This window comes from Triticum urartu, chromosome 3A, assembly GCF_056163025.1.
Source record: "Triticum urartu cultivar PI428250 chromosome 3A, HENAU_Tu73, whole genome shotgun sequence".
Classification (NCBI taxonomy): domain Eukaryota; kingdom Viridiplantae; phylum Streptophyta; class Magnoliopsida; order Poales; family Poaceae; genus Triticum; species Triticum urartu.
In genome coordinates this window covers 483,727,300-483,736,896 of record NC_141875.1, presented here as the reverse complement: position 1 = coordinate 483,736,896, position 9,597 = coordinate 483,727,300, and the positions used below count along the sequence as shown (strand labels likewise).

At 48.2% G+C, this 9,597-nt stretch overlaps 1 pseudogene; it reads left to right on the top strand.

Annotated features, from left to right (window-relative positions):
* The first annotated feature begins 346 nt into the window (after positions 1 to 346).
* LOC125544488 (gallate 1-beta-glucosyltransferase 84A24 pseudogene) lies at positions 347 to 2,112 on the top strand (annotated as a pseudogene).
* The last annotated feature ends 7,485 nt before the right edge of the window (positions 2,113 to 9,597 follow it).

The following is a 9,597-nucleotide window of genomic DNA, read 5'->3' as shown; positions in this document are numbered from 1 at the left end:
TTTTTGTTCTTTGTTGCACCTTTTGTAACATTAAAAGTTTAGATGTGACATCCTTAGAAAACATTTAGAGGTGGGTTAGACAAACTGTTTTAGTTTTACATACATTCATGTCATCATTTTTGGGGAGTATGATGGTACGTGCAGCTGCTGCAGTGGACGCATCGACCAGTTCTCTTTTGTTTTACTTTTATTTTGCGGGGTGACCGGTCCATTATTTGGCCGTAAATTAATGAGCCACTTGGGAAGATCATAGACCAGGTTACATGATCCGGGGTATACGTATAACAGTCGTATGCAAGATATCACAAGATGGAGATGTGTATAGGCAAAAAAAACAATGCATCGATACCGCTCAAGTCCTTGATTACTCCAAGTGGGAGCCTGTCATCGGCATCAACGATGAAAGTTGAGAAGTACAGCAGAGCTGAGCTAGATTTGTGGTGACTATTTTTTGTTGCCGTGCTTGTGAGTAGTCTAAAATCCCAGCAACTCCCAACGTTTCGCTGTCAAAAATCCCAGCAACTCCAACAGCAGACGCTTGCGCCAGCGGTAGATCGCCTATTTCAAGAGTGTAGGACAATAGTAGTTGAAGCAGCTGCCACGGACACAATCGCCATGATGACGCCGCCGCCGCCGCCTGTTCAGCCGCACGCCCTCCTCGTGTCCACCCCATTCCAGGGCCACATCAACCCCCTCATGCGCCTTGGCCGGCGCCTGGCCGCCAAGGGCGTGCTAGTCACCTTCACCACCGCTCTCCGAGCAGCCGTCCGCGTGGAGGAGGACGGCGACGGCGACGGCCACGAGCGCGCGGGGTTCCGGTTCGAGCGCCTGCGCGGCGGCGGGCTGTGGGAGCCGGAGGATCCACGGTTCAGCGACGCCGGCGACATGGCGCGCCATGTCGAGGCCGCTGGACCCGCGGCGCTCAAGGAGCTCATCCGCCGGGAGGCCGAGGCCGGGCGGCCGGTGACGTGCGTCGTGACCAACGCCTTCGTCCCGTGGGCGCTCCGCGTGGCTGGCGAGATGGGCCTCCCCTGCGGCATGCTGTGGATCCAGTCCTGCGCCCTGCTCTCCGTGTACTACCACTACGTGCACTCGCTCGCGGCCTTTCCCGAGCCGGACGGCGACGCGTCCGGCCGCTCGCTACTGGCGATCCCTGGGCTCCCGGACCTCGCCATGGACGACCTCCGCCCCCTCCTGATTTACGCCTCCGACCAGGACATGTGGCGAGAGATGCTCTTCGCGGATCTCAGCGTCATCCGCGAGAAGGTATCGTGGGTGTTTGTCAGCACCTTCGACGAGCTGGAGCACGAGGCCGTCGCGGCGCTTAGCGAGCACCTGCCGGTTATACCAGTCGGCCCTCTCATCAAGCCGGAAATCGGCGAAATCGACGGGTCCTCCGGTGACGACGGCTGCATCGCGTGGCTCAACGCGCAGGCGCCGCGCTCGGTGGTGTTCGTTGCGTTCGGGAGCCTCGTGAAGACGGGCGACGACGAGACTGCCGAGATAGCGGCGGGGCTGGCCAGCATGGGCCGGCCGTTCCTCTGGGTGATGCGCGACGACAACCGCGCGGTGCTCTTCCAGGGCACCCTGGACGGCGTCACGGCGGCCACCTTGTGCGACAGAGGCAAGGTCGTCCCGTGGTGCAGGCAGGCGCACGTGCTCGCGCACGGCGCGATCGGCTGCTTCGTCACGCACTGCGGGTGGAACTCCACCACGGAGGCGCTCGCCGCGGGCGTGCCGGTCGTTGCCTGCCCGAGGTGGTCCGACCAGAACATCAACTCGAAATTCCTGGTGGATGTGTACCGACTCGGCGTCCGTGCGCCGACGCCGGTGACAAGGGAAGCGCTCCATCTATCCATCGAGGAGGTCATGAGCGGGCCGGAGGCGGGAGCGATGGGACTACGAGCGGCCAGCTGGAAGGAGAGGGCGCGTGCGGCGCTGGCCGACGGCGGCTCGTCGGATCACGGCGTCCAAGCTTTTGTTGACCAGATAAAGTAGACCCGAAGGGAGCGTGCTTCATGTGCATTATTAGTACTATTTAATCTTCATTGTCTTTGCTATCAGTGGAGTGTGCCGTCATCGTCTCGTGATGGTCATTATTATTACTTTTCACCGTCTCGTACAAATAACTGATAAAACATTCCTAATTTTAGTGCATAATAAGAGCATCTTCAACAGAGACGCTAAAAATAGCCCGCTGGAAAATACGCCAATTTAACGCGCAGAGCATCTTCAATAGACGCTGCAAAATCCATCCAACGCGCTGGGAATTTCTGCATCGCATGCGAAATATTTGATGCGCGGCGTACATCACGCTGGACAATTTGAAGCGCGAAAACCAACTGCTCCGCTCCCTCTGCTCGTCCCGCGTCGAGCTCGCCGTTGCAGCCATTCCCTGCAGTGCGCCGCCGCCGACCACCGCCACTTCTCTGCGTGCTCGTCTCTGCTCGTCCTAGCACGTAGCGGAGCCGACGCTGCCCTTCTACTCGCCGGCTGCAGCTCACCGCCTCGAGTTCGCTGGCCGGGAGCGCGTGCCGGCCGGGAGCCGCCGTTGTCCCTTCTGCTAGCTTGCTCCAACGATTAAGGAACCTAAAGCTAGCTAGCTCGCGTTTGCGATTCCAACGATCACGGTAAGCTAGCTCGCGTGCCGTGGCCGGCGGAAGATGATTAGCAAGGTCAACAAGCTAGCTTGCTCCAATCATTGGGAACCTAATTGCGTTTTTGTTTTGATCAGATGGACTTATTTGTAAATGTTCAGGGACCTGTTTATTGTAGATGTATTTGTGGCGCTTTATTTTTTAGTGCGTCTGCTGGACTGCTGAGTGCTGTCCGTTGCGCGCTATATTTTTGTGCCTCTACTGGACTCAATCGGCCACAACGCGCTAAAATACTAAAATGGCACGGTAAAATTATTTTAGCGCGCCGATTTTTTGAGCTTCTGTTGGAGATGCTCTAAGGAAATATCAAAAGTCACGAGGAAGAGGAAGAACATTGGAAAGAGAATGCACACCACTACAACTAACTAGTTGACTGCCCATGCGTTGTCACGGGCCAACAATCATTCTTTCTCTCTATTCTAACAAACACCATGCATCACTTTAGCTGCTCTTTTTCATTAAACTTGTCGTCCATCACATTATCTTGCCATACATCATTTAGTATCTCAATCATTGCCCCTTGCTTCCCATACATCATTTATCCTCTCAATTGTTCCCCTTAACTCTATATGTAGCTTCTGTGTCATCATTTTGTTGTCTCACTCTTACTATGTACGCCGTCTAAAGTGAAACACCATAAAAGATGTGAGATATAAGGTGCCTCACTATACTAAAAATAATAAGAAAAGGGGGCATATGGACATGAAATAACGCACGCGCCATTCCAATGTCGGCGCCAGTGAAATGCCACATCCGCTTTGGGCATGCGTCATTGCGAAGCGGCCGCTCTACAGTGGCATGAATGCAGGACATCTGGCGTCTATCGGGAACGCACACGGGCAAGTGAAGGGGGTTTGGGTGAGTCAGGGTAGTCAAGAGCGGGCATGGTAGCGGTCCGTACGCTCGCAAAGGCCCCCCTCCCACTTTGTCTCCGTTTGTGGGGAAAAGCGTGTCCGGACTGGCCTGCGGACCGATACAGGACCGCGTCCGATGAAAGAACACATCCGAAGGGTTGCTGGCGGTTTGAAGGTCGGTGTTAGAGATACCCTAAGACTTTTGTTGCATCGTTGTCATCACATCTCCTCCACAAGCCCTTCCACTTTGATTCTACAGAATATAACTAAATGAGAACCTCCTTGGTCATTGCATCACCAGTATGTTACGTCGTCACCCTGCTCCAAATCCACTTTGATCATACTGAAAACAGCTAAATAAGAACCAAGAAAGAAAGAGGTTTACAAAAAACATGTCAATTATTATTCAGCAACTAACCAATGGCTTCGAAATCGGTTCAGAAATAGTTGAAGCCAATCTGTTTTAACCATTGTCAAAGGGATTTGATGAACTTCAAAGAAAATTTCACGAGCACCCTCAATTTGTTCAACCAATTTATGCTTACTCAATAGCTCCAGAACTTGTGGAATATAAGGAATATTATAAAAGCTATACCCTAAAGGTGAATAATTAGCTATGTTTCTTACTATTTCAAAGCATAGACGAATAACCTTTTTGGTTGCTTCCAGGGATGAGACATACAACATGATATAAGTATTCAGTGGCAACTGACTGAACCGTAGTAGAAGAAGCAGAGTTATCCCATCCACTGCTAGCCTAGCATCAGGAACTGGGTCTGGATCAGCGCCTCCACAGTAGGAACCAACCACACTTGTGTCCCCAGCCAATCTTGGTGGACCGGGGGAGGGGTATCCATTGCCTGCTGCTGACCTCCGTGAAGCAAGCCTCGACCATAGCCCCGTGTCCTTGGCCCAGGAAAGCAATCACGACGCCACGTCTGTGACCATCGTCGCCGATGCACTCGATGGTGTGGCAATGTAACGACCACCTCCACCCCGGATCGTGCCCACAAGGAGAAATCTTGCTGCTCGTGGGCATCACCCTGACCGAGCCCAACCACACCTGCCCGAAGTAGGAACCACCGTCCCACCTCGAGCCTAGATCTGGTCTGCCTGAGCACGAGCCCTAGATCCAAGGCCAGGCCATGAGATCCTTGACGTTGATGTCTCTACAAGATTGCACCACCTTCACCACGCCCATTGCCTCGACCTGCAAGGATCTCCGCCACCACCCCGTGTTGCCCGCTCTACACCAGCCGCCAAAGGAGATGGCTTGAACAAAGCCAGCACGCCACCACCAAGCCGGGTGCACATCCCACCACGCCCAAGCCCTCCACCAGCTGGATCCAAATTGGAACAGACCAGGCAAGCCGGAGCCACTCCTGCCACGCCCAAGCCGCCGTGGCAGATCACTCCCCACCAGAGACCCAGAGGTCCTCTGCCCACACCTCGCGCCACAAGCTAAATCCTAGCTACAACCCTGTTGAATCTGGCCAGGACTTGGCCCACACGCAGCCGCCCGATGCCAACACAACCGCATCCACCGCACTTCGAACGGGCCCAACATATTTATAAGGCAAAAAAAGTAAGTACTATTAGAATTGGAAAAAAATACCATATAATAGGTGCAAGTTGCTTCATCTTCTATTTATTCTTCAATACCAAACAAGGTTTTATTTATTGGATTTCCAGTAAAGCTGCATTTACATATGAAAATACAGATGGAACAATATAAAAGGAACATAACATAGCTTATCATTGGTGGTCTTAAAGAAAGAGCAAGTATATGACAACAATATCTATGCATTTACGAATTGAATATGTAGATTGAATTAGATAGCTACAAGTAACAAACTAAAAGATAACTCATGAAGTTTCAATAAAATTGGCAAGTTATCTTATAGTATTACTCATATTAGAAACTTCATGCATAGGTTGCTGGATAGGTTGTGAAAATGATCATTTTTTCATGGACTCATAACACATAACCATACCACGTTCACATGTTTATGCACATGAAGAAAACTAGATACAACTGTGTAAGTTAAGAGAATGCGGGACTGTATCCTTCAACGTATTATTGGATAAGCCCCTATAGGAAAAAATAGAAATATTTCATAAATGAGAATCAATCTATAGATTATTTGTCATGGGCCTGCATATTGCAGATGCTTAGGGCCTAGAAGCTACACTAAACGAAAGCCACCAGGTAAACAGGAGGAAGCTTCGACCTTTCAGTCAGCGTCCAGCGCACATCACTAGCCCCGAACGGACCAAGTAATGAGATTGGTTGTGTCCAATGAGGAGCCGGCATGTAGGTGTTTATTGATTTTTCTTTTAGTAGCTTTTTCTTACTCCATATGCTGGTTGCTTTTGGGCAAATTGTAAATTGAACATGAACCATGTATCCTCCTGTGCTCTGATTCTACCTGATGCTGCCTATACCCAATCTTTTTGTTCTTTTCTGCTCTAGTTCCTTGATCTGCTCCTTTCTACTTGCTGCTACAAAGGTCGGGTCTCTAACATTATTTAAACATGGAAAGTGAATGTGCACCTAGTAAATGTCAGTGAGTGTGCCAGTATATGTGCATCCAATTCAATTCATAATTTTTTTGCTGACGAAACTAATCTCCAAAACAGTGTGGACTAAATTGTTTTAAATTGCAATGATGTGGAAAACTAAAAAGCCAATTTATTACATCACCAATAACATCAAAAGAGAAGTATTTGAACTGGCAACGAGGCTGAATATAAATTTGGAATTTGTATATGTTATGAAAATTTATATTCTTACATCTACTTTTTACCTGATCCCTTTTACTCAAAGGTAAAACATGCTACAAAATTTAGCATGTACATTTGCACATGCAGTTAGGGGCTAGGGGCAAGCTACAAAATTATTCAGTCTAGCTTTAGTATATATTCATCTAAACTATGATTCATTCACAACCACATCAATTTGTCATACTGAGAAAGAGAAAGCTCTAATGCTTAATGCTTATATTTCTGAAAAATTGGTGGTCCAACACAGCATGAAACAACGATACAAGATGTAACACGAGACAGAAATCAAGGTTCTCCCTTGCCATGCTATAAGCTCCATATGAAATTCATCAATGCCCATCAGCCTTATCCACCACAATATAGCCCTGACACACAAACAATAGAGATGCAGATTTAGGGATATGTCATTAGCACACACCAAAAGAATCTGTATTAACAAGTTCATTCAATCCCAACCGCCAATTCCCGAAGTCAACTTATCAAATCAAATCAGTAAGTTGGCATGCTCAATAACAAATTAGTAAGAGAGCCCGACGAACACGGCAAGCCAAAGAACAATGTGGACTAAATTATTTTAAATTGCAATGACATGGAAAACTAAAAAGCCAATTTATTATATGACCAATAACATCAAAAGAGAAGTAATTGAACTGGCCATGAGACTGAATATAAATTTGGAATTTGTATATGTTATGAAAATTTGTATTCTTACATCTAATTTTTACCTAATCCCTTTTACTCAAAGGTAAAACACGCTACCGAATTTAGCATGTACATGCACACATGCAGTTAGGGGCTAGGGGCAAGCTACAAAATTATTCAGTCCAGCTTCACTATATATTCATCTAAACTATGATTCATTCACAACCACATCAATTGTATGCTGAGAAAGAGAAAGCTTTGATGCTTAATGCTCATATTTCTGAAAGTTTGGTGGTCCAACACAACATGAAACATTACCGGTACAAGATGTAACACGAGACAGAAATCAAGGTTCTCCCTCGCCGTGCTATAAGCTCCATATGAAATTCATCAATGCCCATCAGCCTTATCCACCACAATATAGCCCTGAGACACAAACAATAGAAATGCAGGTTTAGGGATATGTCATTAGCACGCATCAAAATAATTTGTATTAGTAACTTTATTCAATCCCAACCGCCAATTCCTAAAGCCAAATCAGTAAGTTGGCATGCTCAATAACAAAATAGTAAGAGAGCCCGACGAACACGACAAGCCAAAGAATCTTCGAGAACTTGTCCACTTCTTTTACAGCCATCTCGCCCGACGGAGCTTCATACCTGATGTACCTTCCGCTTCGCTCCATCTGTTCGAGCTACGCCTGCCCAAGCATGACCCAACCTAGCTTCGCCTTATTACAAGGTGTGTCAGCGGATGGGAGACAACCACCTGAGCTGGGCGGATGAGAGGCCACTACTGGATATCCGGATGTCGTTACAAGCCTCTCTCCATCACCTCTCGTTGTTCCAAGATGCCACTGGATCCCGTTCCTCGGTTGCCGTGAGGCTGCCGGTGGAGGGACATGCAACGGCTAGGGCATCGCGGAAGGGGGCATGCTTAGGTTTAATGGTCGTCATGTGTTAGGCCGCCGGGGTCACCAATGGGGTGGTGGTCCATTTGGTGGGGGCGTCAGCATCACTGGCGTGGAGGCGGCGTGGCGGGGGTGGGAGAAGGCGGCGCTCCTTTTTTCTTTCACTCCATCGTGGATTGTTATGCAAAGAGATTGCATTATTACCCGAAAACGGGGAGATAATATGTCGATTATTCCATCAGGAGAGACCTGGGCGAAGGAAAGAGATCTGATGTACGATTGGAAGCGAAACAATCGAAACGAACGACGTACCATGACCTACCATCACGACCGCAGACTCCTCTTTAGGAGTAGAGATTGGGAGGCGGGGATGGGTGTGATAACCCACAAGTATAGGGGGTCAATTGTAGCCTCTTTCGATAAGTAAGAGTGTTGAACCCAACGAGGAGCTAAAGGGAGAACAAATATTCCCTCAAGTTCTATCAACCACCAATACAACTCTACGCACGCTTAACGTTCGCTTTACCTAGAACAAGTATGAAACTAGAAATACTTTGTAGGTGTTGTTGGATAGATTTGCAAGATAATAAAGAGCGCATGAATAAAAAGTAGGGGATGTTTAGATAAAGACACAACTAAGTTAGGTTTAGTAGAGAGTTTTTTGTCACACAAGAAACTTATTTGTCCCTAGGCAATCGATAACTAGACCGGTAATCGTTATTGCAATTTTATTTGAGGGAGAGGCATAAGCTAACATACTTTCTCTACTTCGATCATATGCACTTATGATTGGAACTCTAGCAAGCATCCGCAACTACTAAAGATCATTAAGGTAAAACCCAACCATAGCATTAAAGTATCAAGTCCTCTTTACTCCCATATGCAAACAACCTGCTTACTCGGGTATGTGCTTCTGTCACTCACGCCACCCACCATAAGCAAATCATGAACGTATTGCAGCACCCTACAGCGGGGATCCCTCATGCTTGCGTGACACGGAGAGCACCATAGGATAGCACCAATAATAAAACATGCAACTCAAACCAATCACGATCATCAATTAAAGCATAGGACAAAACGGATCTACTCAAACATCATAGGATAGCCATACATCATTGGGAAATAATATATAGCGTTGAGAACCATGTTTAAGTAGAGATTACAGTGGGTAAAAGAGGGGTTACACAGCTGCATAGAGGGGGGAAGAGTTGGTGATGACGGCGGTGAAGTTGTTGGTGAAGATTGCGGTGATGATGATGGCCCCGGCGGCACTCCGGTGCCACGGGAAGCGAGGGGGAGAGAGCCCCCCTCCTTCTTCTTCTTCCTTGACCTTCTCCCTATATGGGAGAAGGGTTTCCCCTCTGGTCCATGGTCTCCATGGTGTGGGAGGGGCAAGAGCCCCTCGAGATTGGATCTGTCTCTCTGTCTCTCTCTGTTTCTGCGCTCCCTGATTCTGCCCTTTCACCGTTTCTTAAATTCCCGGAGATCCGTAACTACGATTGGGCTGAATTTTGGACACGATCTCTATCCGGATATTAGCTTTCTTGCGGCAAAAGAAGGCACTAACTGCCTTACGGGGTGGCCACGAGGGCCCAGGGCGCGCCCCCTGCCTCGTGGCCCCATCCGGCATCGTCTCGCGTTGATTCTTCTTCCCAAAAATCACATATATTACAAAAAATTCTACGTCAGTTTTTATCCCGTTTGGACTCTGTTTGATATGGATTTTCTGCGAAACAAAAAACATGCAACA